Raw genomic sequence first — 13,911 nt, forward strand, 5'->3', positions numbered from 1 at the left:
GGACATAACATCTTCTCTCGCAAGGTTTTCTTATAGCTATTTCTTACAGCGTTAATTTCTATGGGTAAAGTTTACGTACCATAAAATATAATATTAAAACTCCAAATAAAGTAATTAGAGAACATTTCAAAAAGTTCACCTTTCTATAGTAAAGTATTAAAATGAAATATGTGATTAATAACTGTATTTTATACAGAAATCATTAACAATCCCAAGTTTATATTAATGTTTAAATATTTATTAGCACTGACAATTAAAGCTTTGAACGCGTAACTTGCACCACAAACATCGCTTCCAAGAGAGCCTTGCTTTCCGCACTACAGCACTATAATGAATGGGATGGTCTCGGTGAAATATGCATCTTACGTTTAATGGTTTCTGAAACATATCTTATTCAGATCTCTTCAGGCAGATAGTTTTGTTTAACGTCGTAGATTGATGTTTTCTAGGCTACAATAGAGGACGGTGTTTATTTTTAGTTCAGAAAATTAACTTATTATAAATTACACATTCAAAAAAAATATTATGCAATTTAGTTTCTATATAACAAACTTTAAAAAATGATGACGTCATTTGAATGATGTGATTTTTTTAGTTTGTTGTTATGATCTTTATAATATGGCCAACACGTGACCAAAGAGAAAAATATAAATTACTTATTGTTTGATTGTTAACTCGACGAATTACTGTTAGGAGTCAATCGCAAATAGTCACCCCGACTATTTGCGATAATTTTAACCCCCATTTGCACCGTGCAAAAATGAACAATTTTTAAATTATCACTATTATAAGATTTTTTATAAATAAATCAAAAATGAAGGCGACTTCATTTTTTTATTAATCCTATATATATTACGTGTATGAGGCCATTAAATAAATGTCGAATCTATATTTCTGTACTGATTGAGGTTAGAATATTGAGATGGGTTGTGGAATGACGGAAAAAGATTGAATAAGAATGAAATATTTGAGCGACTGTAAATACATAACGTGAGAGATACACTGAAAGATACCGATTTGATTATTGTGTGGACATCTACAGAGACATGAATGACATATATTTATTTTTTATTTCTCGTTATGTTTAAAGACATCGTATAGTACGACACAACTTAGATGTCGCATCGGCAAAATTCGTAAAACCGATCACATTCGAATTAAGTACGCTATCGCAAATAATCAATATTTATTTCTCACGCGAATATGGTCTTTGCACAAACGTAAGAACTTGTAATATTATATGACCTAATATAGTCGTCAATTTGGCGCGTCGATTTACATACACTTGCTTTTTCTGACGAGTGAATCTATAACGACGAATAGCGTCGAATGGCGCGATAGGGAGTTATTTCTATTGGTTGTGTAAATCGGCAGTAATCGGTTTTATTTTCATTCCATTGCATTTTCCGATGCTACATCTAATTTGTGTCGTACTATACCTATATATTTTTACTCATTGTATATAGATTTACATGTATGTATATTTAAATTATATGCCTTTATTTTATATGTATTGATAATATAATTTACTAATTGATATAAAATTTGTGTATTCTATATTTACCTTGATTACAAATTTTAACAATAAACTCATGTTATTTTATTATTACAGCACCGCCCACCTCATATCCTATGAGCTATCCTAACCTACACCGTTGGCATCATCTGAACAGAACATCTGGATCTGTGACCTTTTATATTTTATCTAGTCACTAGATCCGTGAGGCACAAATAAAGAATATGAATATAAAAGTATGTTAAATAAAACCGCGTTGACAATAATTTACCGGTATAAAAGCAAACGAATGCTGGAGCAACAATAAATGTTTAGTGGTAGTACTGTGTTAATCTGACATAACCAAAACAATTAAACTCCATTTGAAATTGTTTAATTACTTACTAATTATGTACAAGTGTTGACCGTGACTATTTAATTACTTACTTGGAAAACATCGTATATTACAACCGATAACTCGTATCAATTACGTACCAGAGCTGACCGCGTAACCACAAACAACGCCCGAATATCTTACCAATAAAATTATGTTTATTACCTATTCCGAGAATGACAAACTTGTTTGTTTGGACATTTCGTAACACATGTATAAATTTATTCCGCTGCGATACGCTCAATAAAGCTCTCTGATGTACAAATGTATAGATGGATATCTTTGCTTATGAATGGAAGAAACTTATCTCAGAAAAACTGGTGAAGAATACGGAGTAACCTTTTCGTATTTATAGTTGTAGATATTTCTATACAACAACAACAACAACAGCCTGTAAATTCCCACTGCTGGGCTAAAGGCCTCCTCCCCCTTTGAGGATAAGGTTTTGGAACATATTTCACCACGATGTTCCAATGCGGGTTGGTGGAATACACATGTGGCAGAATTTCTATGAAATTTGTCACATGCAGGTTTCCTAACTATGTTTTCCTTCACCGCTGAGCACGACATGAATTATAAAGACAAATTAAGCACATGAATCAGCGGTGCTTGCCTGGGTTTGAATCCGCAATCATCGGTTATGATGCACGCGTCCTATCCACTGGGCCATCTCGACTCAATGAGTACTCTTAGAGTCGAGATGGCCCAGTGCCCAGTTAACCGATATTTCTATGTTTTATTTAAATTTTTAACCAGTCTCAGAGCTTTGTTCCAATCTCCAGAAAAACACACTTTTGTACTTCAAAATTTATTTAGAATCACAATTCACTTGTTACACTTGCCGATGTTCCGAACGGACTGACTGTACATTTCATAATTTCAACTGACAACAACAATTCGTTATAATAAATAACTCATCACGTGTTTACAATCAGTTGACAGTCTCTTAACATTGAACTTAACAAAACTAAGTGCATAAAACATAATAATTTATAATAAATGCAAATTTAATAATAACAATTGGTAATAAATGCTAACACAATTCTCGCGGTTTTGGGAGTTATCACGCGTTAGACAAAAAAAGTATGTCTATGTCCTTCCTTTGAGTTCAAATTTGCTTCATACTAAATTTTATCAAATTCGGTTCATTGGTTTGGTCGTAAAAGAGCGATAGACACAAAGAAACTAATTATAACGGATGAATCGCGTATATTAATTATTTTTAAACATCCCGACGTTTCGAGCACTTTGCAGTGTTCGTGGTCACGGGTAGACTAAGATGACATTTGTCTATTTGAAGAACAAAGGAAATATTATTAACAACTACCAATTAACAAGATATCAATTGAGAAATCGTTGGCGGTAGTTGTTAATAATATTTCCTTTGTTCTTCAAATAGACAAATGTCATCTTAGTCTACCCGTGACCACGAACACTGCAAAGTGCTCGAAACGTCGGGATGTTTAAAAATAATTAATATACGCTATTCATCCGTTATAATTAGTTTTATTTAAATGTGCAATAATCGCGAAAATTTAAGACAACATTAGACACAAAGAATTCACATTTATAATATAGATAAGAACAGTCTAGATCGTATATGTAGAACTTGGATTTGACGATTTTATACACTTGCAGAACAGGCATCATAGGTTTGGAATTATAAGAAATATTTTTTGTAGTCCATAACTAGTAAAATTATATACATACATAAATACACGCACTTAATTTGTTTGTTTTCATGAATAATGAATAGAGTAATTGATAATATTATTTGATGGCTGATTTACTTTTAAGAGCGGGTCACCTCGATTGGAGTTGTAAGTGCCATGACAACGCGAGTCGTTATTATTTGACATGTCTCGAATGCGATGGTGACTTGCAAAGCCATTTTACTAAAATACTTTTCCAAATGTTGGATCCACCAAACCCGACCGTTCGGCATCCTGTTCCTCCTAATAATTTATATTGGTCATTAAAATAAAGTAAATTCCACGTTGCGTTCAATAACAGCCCGTACAAGTTCTACTGCTAAGCTAAGGCTCCATCTTCTATTAAGGAGGGTGCGTATGCAGATAATGCGAAATGCAAATCTGCAAAGTTATCCGTCGTTGATTCCCCGAGCAGTTGGCAATACGCCACACAGACCGACCTACATCAGAGGTCAGACACCTTGCCAATAACATATTTTTGTCGTACTCATTGTTGTACTATGATATAAAATGTTATTTACTTGATAAATACCTACATATGCCAAGTTTCAATAATTAAAAAAAATCACCCGTTTATTATATAACTTTTCGTTTTTTCAAAAGATTTTTTAGGGATTTCGAAACCTATTACAACTTTTATTTTATTTCTAACTACGAGATACTCGTCTACATATGGTGCCAAAATGACGAATGAACGAGGAAATCTTTTTAAATTTTTTTTTTCATATCAAATAAAAATAAATATTAGTTCAGTTAGAGTTTTGGCGTTTTCATTCTTTTCTTTACTTTGTTAAATCGTAACAATGTAGTAAATTGCAATCAAGAATTCTCTTTAATTTTCTGCACACCTGCGGCTAGAGCTCTTTAAAATGAGACTATAACCTTTTCTTTTAATATGCAGTCGTTGTCTCATAATCTTCAGGACAAAAATCAGCTAATGATATTATTATATAAGATTTTTCTGTTGACATAAATCTCTTCCGTGACCAATTGTGAGCAGTGGCGTAGCTAGGTGAGGAAGGGCCCCGGTGCATAGAAAAAGAATGAGGCCCTCACCCCGTTTCCCTTCCCTCTTTAACTAATAATTACCCTTTAAAATTATAGATACAAAATAAGAAGTCAGGATCGTGATTTCCTAGCTTCAGCGGCTTAAGGTTTAGTTAAGAAGGCCCTCTGAACTCAGGGGCCCTGGTGCACTGCACCACCTTGCCCTACAATAGCTACGCCACTGATTGTGAGTATTGTATAAAAATTTTTTTTTTAATAACATTTAGGTCAGAGATGTCAAGATTCAAGTCAAGAATTTTGGTACAAACATTTTCAATAATATTTTATCGGTCTTGAAATGATATAAAATTAAATATTCAAGAATAGACGTTGCATATTTATTTTCCATATTTCGGAAAGTAATGGACACTTTGAAAAAGGATTTTTCCATGTTTTTACCCGACCGTTGTTGTGACTCTGTTATAATGTCCTCAGAACAATGGAAGAAGTGGAATTGGACACATTATTTATATTATTTTTTTTAAATTAAAAGTACCTAGGTAAATAATAAATTCTTACAAGGCTGGCGATATAGTGTCTGAAAAATTTAAATTAATTTAAATATTTCTTTGTTTGTACATTATACTTTTTTATTGTTCTTAAGAGAGGGTTAACGATGGTAAGTGGTCACAGATACTCATAGACACCAGCATAATAAGGGGAGGTGCTGATGCTAAACGTATATCAAAGGAGCCCGCATACTCGATGTTTGAAATTTCCCATATGATAACACTCCGGGAATTCCTTACGAGGAAGATAATTTTTAAACCTGCACCTGCATGGACCGAATTATCATTCGATTGAATTCATACTTTGCGTAACCTTTTTTGATATATCACCAAGTACGGACAAATATCCTCACAGATAAGTTATTAAAGAACAATAAAAATTCTTTGCTACAAAACTTTTTCCTTATAAAATTCAAGACAATATATGATTGCAGATGTGAATTGAACAATAAACAATTTTTTATGCAGAAATTTTCGTTCATTAATCATTTTCAGCTGAGTTTATCATTTGAAGAAAGTGTAATTGCATTGTTACTAGTAACTCACTTCCTCCTTACATTGCTATTAATATTCTTCGTAGAACTAAGCTTCAACCTAAATGATCGAATTCATATCCTATACCTATAAGTCACATTAAATAAAAATAAGGAAAATGAGAACAACTACACAAAAAATGATATTATGCAATACTTATATTTACAACCTACATCATCTCATTCCGGAGATTTCCACTGCTGGACAAAGGCTACCCCAAATATCTCCACAAACACTAGTCTTACGCTACTAGCAACCAGTGGCTTCCGTGACAATCATCAGATCGTCAGTCCACTTTATTTGTGGACTTTACTCGAGGGGTTTTCTGCTTTAATGGCCTTTACAAGTGATATTATATTTAACATTTTAACATTATCAACCTGTAAGTTTCCCACTGCTGGGCTAAGGCCTCTTCTTCCTTTGAGGAGAAGGTTTGGAGCATAATATATTAATTTACACAATAGCTGTACAAAGCAAACGAGGCCAAGATGTATTTTAGTTCGTCTTCTAATGAACCGTCTGAAATACTGTACAATACAATACGATATAAAAGCCGAAACCTTTCTGTTACATCTAGATTAGTTCAAGAAAGAACAAAAAATAGTTAACAAACTCTTTTCAATCCCGTAACATTTTTACTCGCTTAATCTAGAATTTCCAAACAAAAGGAATAAGATATCATCTTCGTGTTTCAATGTGATTTTTATCAAATAGTACAGTCGTTTTAATTAATAATAACTTAATTCGAATTTTCAAGAAAAATGACGTCAGGTGGAGCTTGAATACCGTCTGGAAGGCAAAAGATCTCTCAATAAAGGTTTCCTTGGAGCGTGAAATTTCTAATTTACTTCCAATCTTATCGAGTTTTACTTAAACGGATTTATTTTTAGGACAGATAAATGTTTGAACTTCCGTCTTCGATTTTGTTAAGGCTATGACGTTTTAAAATTATTGCATAATTCGAGAAAAGGTATGACTCTGGTTTGAAAAATTGGTACGTGTCGTGGAAGTCGTGTACAAATCGTTTCTTATTATGAAAATAAAGCGTTTGTGGTAATTTTAAAGTGATATGTATTATGAACTGAATGCAAATAAATGAAATGTCCCAAAACATCTTCAAGTCTTTCTACGATTCATTGATCTCAACATTTATACATACGTCTTTTTGCAATATAATAATCATTACATAGTATAAAGCAAAGTCGCTCACTGTTGTCTGTCCATATGTACGCTTAGATCTTTAAAATTACGCAACGGATTTTGAAGTGTTTCTTTTTAATAGATTCGAGAAGGTTCGAGAAGAAGGTTTTTGTATACAATACATGAACGATACAGTTAATAAACACCGTTAATATTAGAAGTTTCTAATGTGATATCGTATAGACGATAAACAAATTCTGTAGTATATATACACGTGTGAAGCCGGGGTGGGTCTCTAGTTTTTCAATCAAATGAAATTCATATTCCCGAACCGAATATGAATTTGTTATTACATGAATAAAATATATGGTACATGTTAGAGATTAACGACGCATATATATACATAGCTACTTTACTTTTTCATCTCTACCTAAAAAATACGACATAAAATAACATTATTCGTTAAAAAAATGTGTTAAGACCACCACCTCATGTTATGTGGTCATCGTCGCCTATAATACATCAGCGTGGTAAGAAATATTCACCATAAAATAAAAAAAAAATCAAAATCAAAATAAACTTTATTCAAGTAGGCTTTTATAAGCACTTTTGAATCGTCATTTTACAATTAACCTTATGACATCAATGTTTCAACCTTGAACTAAGATATTATGTCCCTTGTGTCTGCACTTAATCCAAGAGCCTTTAACTATAAAACATAAAAAATCTCAAAAATATAACTTCGATAATAATCTCAAAGGATCTGAACAACAACATGACGTAACTTGTTTCGCTAAGTTCAAGATATACGGATGAAAATGTTCCAGCTTGAAATACGAAACAGCTAACTTATTTATATTCGCCGTACTTGTTTTGTAATTCTGCTTTATTATAATAACAACGAAATAAATTTGATGTTGTTTCCCTTTACATTGATACAAATTATTGCTATAATAAATAAATATCCTTCGATCCTAATATTATACATACTAAATTTTGTGAGGTTAGATGTATGTTTGTTTTTTACTCTTTCACGAAAATATTTCTGAACGGATTTGGATGTACAGTAATATAGGTTATGCATTAGATAACATATGTACACCAACCTTGGAAAGAAAGATGCTATGTCCCTCGTTTCTGTAGTTACACTGGCTCACTCCCATCAAACCGGAACACAACAACATTAAGGATTGCTCTTCAGCAGTCAAATATCTAATAATTGAACCTTAAAAGCCCTAAGCACCAAGTAAAACTGAATTCATTTTAAATGGTATTTTGGCAGATAAGAGAAGATACATTTTTTTAATTTACCCTTTAGTCGAATATGGGACAAAGACTTGAGTACTTTTTCGTAAATTTTTAACAAAAACTCCAAAATATGAACAATTTAATTATAGCTAAACAAATTCTTTCGTGACCCAAATACGCGTTTGAGGTTATGGGTACAGCTAGTTAACTAATTAACGTGGCTCGGATTTAGTTCCGAATCATTTACCATAACAGATGATGCCATGAAGAGAAATGCTAAAGACCTTTACTACCACAAAGACTATTCTATATACAGATATCAATATACACTGATCTGGTATACATCAATCAAGTACCTGTTGGCTTCAAGGCAGGATACATTACATACATATATAATTGCATTTAACTAATATGATTGTATTTTTTAAATGTTGAAAAAGAGTAACTACTGAGTTTCTTGCCGGTTCTTCTCGGTAGAATCTACTTTCCGAACCGGTTGTAGCTTCACTTAATTGTTAGATGACAATTCAAAAGTGATTGTAAAAAAAGACCATTTGAATAAAGTTTATTTTGATTTTGATTTTTGATAATTATAGAATATGTATGTAAAATTGTAAGATAATAAATAATAAAATAAGAAAGATACGATTCAATTCTTTTTATAATAATTGAGTTTTTATTCGTTTTTTTTTATGTATTCTATCTTAATAGAATCTTGATCAAAAGCTACGACGACTCAGTGAGAACACGTGAATTTTAAGCATAGTTGCAGTTTCAAACCTATGCAGGCAATATTTATAAGTGTAGTAGACAACATTCTCAGTAGGTCAATATTTACTGTAGGTAATGCAGGTTGCATTACCTACATTCCAATCCAATGAAAAATTTGTAAGCTCAGCTTTATCATTATAATTGAACTAATATTTTGTTCACTAATATTTACCAGATTTAGTTGAACATTTCTAATTCGAAATTTGAATAGTAAGAGAATTGTGTTAAGGATTCCGTTCACGGGCTGTGGTTGGATGATAAAACTATTGCCTGTAGAGATTTATTGGGTCACCGGAGAGACCCTTACAATTCCGAACCATTAATTAATATCTTGTACCAATGTACAGCACATTCACATTCAGTGCAAAATAATTGGACAAGTACAGTTACTACATTTTTACAACACACTTCTTATGAATATTACGTCATTTTATTTTTAAATGCAATTAATAAAATCAGATTATTTATAATCTATATATCTGCATGGATGATGCTGGATAGTATGGTACCAAGTACTTTTCTCCTTAGCTCTTTCCACAAATCATAGCAATGCACTTTTAGCGTGGGCAAATAGCTTTCAAATTTTATATTCATGAATTAATTATGCATTTTTTGTATGTCGTATAGTTAATTACTGTTTGATATTTTTGCGATATTAAAATACTGGCTAAAACAATATTGTCTTGTGACGTGCATTTCTATTTTTATAATTTAGTTTTAGTCAATTATGTAAATTTGTATTAACTTAATGACCATGTACCATGGCGAAACGTGATATCAATGCTTGGAAGTATACCATATAGAAAGAGAAAAATCATCGGCTTAGCCCATTTTGATGCATTTGATGCAATGCATGGTACGAAACAAAGAGTGGCTTTTTCCAAATTCCGCAATACATACAGTTGTAAAGATTAAGATTCAAAATTGTTTGTATGTGATGACAATGTAAAAAAAATGCTAGCGACAACAGCCTGTAAATTTCCCACTGCTAGGTCAAGGCCTGGAAAAGGAAATTATTATCAAACATTTCATCATCAAAAGGAACATCGTATTCGACACTTGCAGAATATCTCCAAGGTTTAAAATGTAATACAATCATGCTTATTATACATGCATATCAGTTTAACTTTATTAATTAAATTAAATTTTATATTAATATCTTGAATAACGTTTATATTTTGAAAATAGAGCTAAACTTAAGTCAACCTTTTCTCTTTTAGTTCGTATTGCCTATAACAGTGAAATGGCCTACGTATGGATTTTGCCGAAATAGAATATATGGTACGTATTTTTTAGGATCCTATGAATATATTTACGCCCGTTGACCTCACTCTCCGGCCGGAAAGATTGCGTCATTCAATTCGCAATATTGTTACTTTCTTTAAATAGCCAAAAAAAAAAAAAAAACAAAACATTCTTTATTCAAGAAGGCTCACAAAAGCACTTTAGAATCTTCATGGAGTTAATAAAATTAATGTTTAGAAACTCAGTTAATAATTTTTCCACTCCATTCCATTTTAATCAGAGTATGTTAGTAATGATAAATTAAATACTAAATACCAAGACCACGTTTTTTATCTATGATATAATCATAGCTTATAATCTTGTGACACTAAAAACAAACGAATATATACTGTGTGAATTGTAAATTGGTAATTACGCGAATCAAACAGCAGCAGAGAAAAATAGCCCTTATTAAATGATTTGTAATAAACATTCGTAGAATCTGTTAAAATAATTTAAGTTGTACCTGAAAGGTCTTAAGTCTTACTCAGCTCGTGTGCTCTAAGCCTTCAGCGTGTGCCGCATTGATAATAAACGTTACTAGACTTACGTACAGATCCTCGAGCTATTGGTTATTATTAACGTCTGACTTGGAACACGGGAGTAAATTCCGAGTAATGCACAATTAAAATCATTATACATTAGTGTTTACGTGGAATTCATAAAGTAGATTGACGCATTTCAGTTATTTTATTCATTCAAATTCATTTCAAAAGTCCATTCGTTATCTGTGTTGTCTTGGGTCTGGGTGTTTGTGGTATCGTCGTTATTTCTGATTTTCCATAACACAAGTGCTTTAGCTACTTACATTGTGATCAGAGTAATGTATGTGATATGATCCACATATACAAACAAATAAGCAATACTAGTCGTGTATATATAATCGTAGTTCGTGGCTGCGCTCGAGATTCTTGAGCCTATATCTTTCCTTCATACCAAATTTCTTGAAATTCGATACAGTGGCCATAAAAGAGCAAACAGACAGACAGAGTTACTTTCACATTTATAATATTAATATATTCCCATTTCGGTATTTTGTTTTTGTCGTTTTTGTTTTGCATAACAATTGGGAACATTTTGTTTAAACATCAAAGAGTAAAATAAACCATAGTATAATATGTATGAGCTGTTAAGCGTACATAGTTTTAAAATAACCAATGTAATATTTGCGAAAACTCAAATTATTCGGTCGGACAGCAGGAGAAGTGATGCGAAGGGCAACAATAACATATTTAAATTATGTATGCGTAATAAATTACAAAACAAAGTAGAAGATAATAACTTTTGGTATGATTCATATTTTCGTAAACATCTTTGTAAGAAATCATAAGAAATCAGAAAGAATAAGTTGAGTGAGCCAGTGTAACTACAGGGACAAGGGACATTGACGATGTAAAGAATAGTTAATATTTCTTACAGCGTCATTGTGAATGGGTGAAGATGACCACTTACCATCAGGTGGCCCGTACGCTTGTCCGCCAACATATAACATAAAAAATGTTCGTATAACGGATAAGATTAAGATCAAAATTTTCTAGATTTATGGGCTCCTATGAGTATTCCTCACGGTTAAATTTCATTTGAAGCTCCATGTTGTAGGTACTGCTCTCTACCACGACTCCAAAATATAAATTCTATCGAGAGTGACCATCAAGTAACTCAGTAATTATTCCTTCATAGCAATTACATTTTATAACCTTTTAATTAAATTGCCAACATAATTTTTGACAGTAAAGCTATTATGCGAGAAAAATTCGAAACTCGATACAAAATAGCGTGAAACGTCATAATTAGATATACGAAGTTGACTACAAAAATCATTAAATTGACAGATCACACGTATCAAAATTGCGTACCAACATTTCACGAGTGAAACACAAAATGAATTATTACAGAATTACAGTAGTGTTGTTTATATACAGATTTTTTAAAGAAATCATTTTGCTTTCAAAACACATCTAGATACTACTTATTCCAAATCTGCAGTAACATTAAATTCTGCAGTTACACAATTATTAAATCTTTTTGATTTACCGAAGTAGGGTAAAAAGACAATTACATAGCTTGTTATTCGTTGACCTTATATTTCGTTGCAGAGAGGTCACCTGACAATCGTCGAATGGACAGCAGCATTTTACCCGCTCTTCGGAACAATGAAGTCGCTATTAAATGTCACTGAATACGGATAAAATTGTTTTCAAAAGAAAATAATAATGAAACCTAGTACAAAAATACTCCAATACTTTTAAATCATTTTATACAAAAACTGTTGATTTATTTTTAATTTCGTTGCAAGGGGAGATAAAATATTACTTTTAAATTGAACATACTTTTAAATTGAATATTACTTTTTAATTGACATGTAAAATATCTTAATTAAAATACATTATTTTTATGAACATTTTATATTTCGCGTGGTTCAATTACTTTTCGTTCCATTTATAAAACGTTCATTACAAATACTCTTCTACAATTTCATACGACCTTTTCACTTCTATTATATCGATCGGAATATCTAAAATTGAGATTATTTTTAATTAAAGCTGTTTAATTCTCAATTAGCACATAGCAAGACACTTCAATGAAGAAACTCAAGAACTTAAATGCAAATGGAAATTGTAGTCTCGCTGATAAATTAATTTACTTTTTTTCTATTTCACTTAACGTACTTAGCTTGTTCATTTTTAACGAGTTAAAAGAGAAATCATTCTTCATCGGGGATAGTATTTTTCATTCGACTTTGATGTAAGCCCACATGGCCCAGTGGTTAGAACATCTTAACCGATGATTGCGGGTTCAAATCCAGGCAAGCACCACTGAATATTCATGTCCTTAAATTTTGTGTATATTATTCATCTCGTGCTCGGTGGTGAAGGAAAACATCGTGAGAAAACCTGCACGTGTATAAGTTCATAGAAATTCTGCCACATTCGCCACCAACCCGCTTTGGAACAGCGTGATGGAATATGTTCCAAACCTTCTCCTCAAAAGGAAGAGGAGGCCTTAGCCCGGCAGTGGTAAATTTACAGGCTGTTGTTGTTGTTGATGTAATAAAAAAATATATAATAATATCCGTATAAGCGAATATTATTAACAAAGATTAAGACAATTGACAATTGAGACAATATCGGAAGAATGAATAGGCAAACGCTGTCCATCTAAGAGTACATACAGAGGACTTACAGTCAAACATAACACAAAAAATAGAAACATAAAAACGAAAGTAAACCTTTAAATTATAACTATAATTAGCCTTTAAATTCCCGACTGTGGACTCAGGCCTTCTTATTTTTTTGTGTGTTGTTGATTTTTAATCTTTGACACTGTGAATGTTTGTGTATACATGAATGTTTGTGTATAAGGCAGATTATTATCCAAATGCAAGTTTTCACACGATGTTTTCCTGTACAATTTTTCGAATTATAAACACAATTTAAGCACACGGTTATTTTTCGGTACTGGCGTTTGCATATTATAAAACTGGCAATATCAGATTAAAATTTACCTGTTCTAACCACCAGACCGTCTCGGCTCGGCAGGTCTATAAATAAAGTTAGCCACTTACATTAACTATTTCAGTTATCTAAAACTGAACTTAGTAATATTAAGGTCTGAATCCACACCATCCTTAGACTCAGACCTATATAGAAATACAAGAAAAAAGGATTTAGTGGACTCCAAACCTCCCCGAGAATGTTTTACATGTAGGTCGGTTTCCTCCATACTGGCTGTCGAGACGCTAAGTGTATTTATGGAGTCTCTTAACGAGAAAAATTT

This window comes from Vanessa cardui, chromosome 6 (assembly GCF_905220365.1).
Source record: "Vanessa cardui chromosome 6, ilVanCard2.1, whole genome shotgun sequence".
NCBI classification, from domain to species: Eukaryota; Metazoa; Arthropoda; class Insecta; order Lepidoptera; family Nymphalidae; genus Vanessa; species Vanessa cardui.